The sequence below is a fragment of the Portunus trituberculatus genome, unplaced genomic scaffold, assembly GCF_017591435.1.
Source record: "Portunus trituberculatus isolate SZX2019 unplaced genomic scaffold, ASM1759143v1 PGA_scaffold_375__1_contigs__length_70525, whole genome shotgun sequence".
NCBI lineage: Eukaryota > Metazoa > Arthropoda > Malacostraca > Decapoda > Portunidae > Portunus > Portunus trituberculatus.
This window is the reverse complement of record NW_025541543.1, coordinates 42501-45000: the sequence shown is the minus strand read 5'-3', so window position 1 is coordinate 45000 and position 2500 is coordinate 42501.

The following is a 2500-nucleotide window of genomic DNA, read 5'->3' as shown; positions in this document are numbered from 1 at the left end:
CTATTATTAATATTATTATTATTATTATTATTATTATTATATTATTATTATTATTATTATTATTATTATTATTATTATTATTATTATTATTACTATTTATTATTATTATTATTATTATTATTATTATTATTATTATTATTATTATTATTATCATTATTATTATTATTATTATTATTATTATTTATTATTATTATTATTATTATTTATTATTATTATTATTATTATTATTATTATTATTATTATTTATTATTATTAATATTATTATTATTATTATTATTATTATTATTATCATTATTATTATTATCATTATTATTACCATTATATTATTATTATTATTATTATTATTATTATTTTTATTTATTATATTATTATTATTATTATTATTACAATTATTGCCATTATTATTATTGTTTTGTTATTATCATTATCATTATTACTACTCTTAATATTTTCATCGTCTTTACAGTTACCGTTGTTGATGTTGTTCTCGTTATAGATGTTGTTGATGTTGATATTGTTGTTGTTGTGTTGTGTTGTGTTGTGTTGACAGCGGTGGCGGTGGTGGTAGTGGTTTTCCTTTACATTCCCGAAAATGAAATGAGAGCAAGATTAATTGAAAATGTGTGTGTAAACAAGATGATGAAACAAGAAATGAATAACAGATAATAATGAATCCTGGTTCTCCCTTCCTCCTCGGTGACCAATATCAGTTCACCTCCAGTCTTGAAAACCTACAGGTCTTCAAGAGTGATTCTCGAGTTAATCATGTAGAAATCTTGTCACTCTGCCTCTAGAACTCACTGGTTCCCTTCCAATGCCAGACCTATCCACTGCTCTCGCATTATTTAACCACCCAAGCCATTCTTAGCATTCTTCTGGTATCGTCACTGTCTAGTCCTTACCGTGATCACCAGTGCCAGGCCTCTCCATTGCTCTCTCAGTAGTTAACCTCACTAGTTAACCTCCCTCCTGGTAGACCACATCTCTGCTGCCTCAATACTCTCTCTCATCTTCCCACTGACCGTCCAAGTGTCTGACTTTTGACTCATTCTCACCACCGTAAGATATTCTTCGTTTGTATGTACACAAAAAACAACAGCAACAACGAGGGTGTGAGTTCAGCTTTGTGTTCTGTGTGCCACTGATATGAGAGTCCAGTACAAACAATATGAGACGAAGGGGAAAAAAGACTATCCCAGTATTAAGAGAATACAGGGTTATCCTGCTTTCCGAGTTCTGCGCACCCAGTGACGTCACGGGGATGCGGGGTGGGTGGTTGCTGGGTGGTTGGATTGGATCTGTGTTCGGGAAGGGAATGGGGGGTGAGCATTTTTACCAGAAAAGAAAACGGGTGGATAGGAAGAGTAACTACGACAGACTCACATTACTCGTACGTAAACACAGACTCTCTCTCTCTCTCTCTCTCTCTCTCTCTCTCTCTCTCTCTCTCTCTCTCTCTCTCTCTCTCTCTCTCTCTCTCTCTCTCTCTCTATCTCTCTATATATAATTTATATATATATATATATATATATATATATATATATATATATATATATATATATATATATATATATATATATATATATATATATATATATATATATATATATATATATATATATATATATATATATATATATATATATATATATATATATATATATATATATATATATATATATATATATATATATATATATATATATATATATATATATATATATATATATATATATATATATATATATATATATATATATATATATATATATATATATATATATATAAACTGTAACTGCATTGTTGATTTTATAGGAAGTCTTTCAATACTTCTTGCTAGTGAGCGAGTGTTCTCGTCAAGGAATCGTAATAGATTTCCTATGTCCATAGGAAAGAAAAGAATGGACAGAGGAAATCTATTACGATTCCTTGACTAGCAAGAATATTGAAAAGACTTCCTATAAAATCAACAATGCATATAGACTTTATAAAATATATATATATATATATATATATATATATATATATATATATATATATATATATATATATATATATATATATATATATATATATATATATATATATATATATATATATATATATATACACAGGGTGGGCGCAGATACTTCCCGATTTGAGAATGAAATAAAAACCTGTTCACACTTCACAATTCTTTATTCTTCTTTTATGCCTTTCACACAACATGGAGATTTACTTTTACACTGTTTTAAAGACAATATCTTTAAATATCCACCTCCATTGTCAATACACTGATTCAGACGATTTCGGAAGCTTTGGTCTACTCTCTCCAGCATGTTGAGCGGTATATTGGCATTTCAGTTCGGATGGCGTTCTGTAGGTCTTCCAGGGTCTGTGGACGGTCGTTATACACCAGGGATTTGAGATATCCCCACAGGAAATAATCACAGGGGGCTAAATCAGGTGAGCGCGCAGGCCAGTTTAAGTGTCAAGAGTAGGGATCATTGGCCCTTACTTT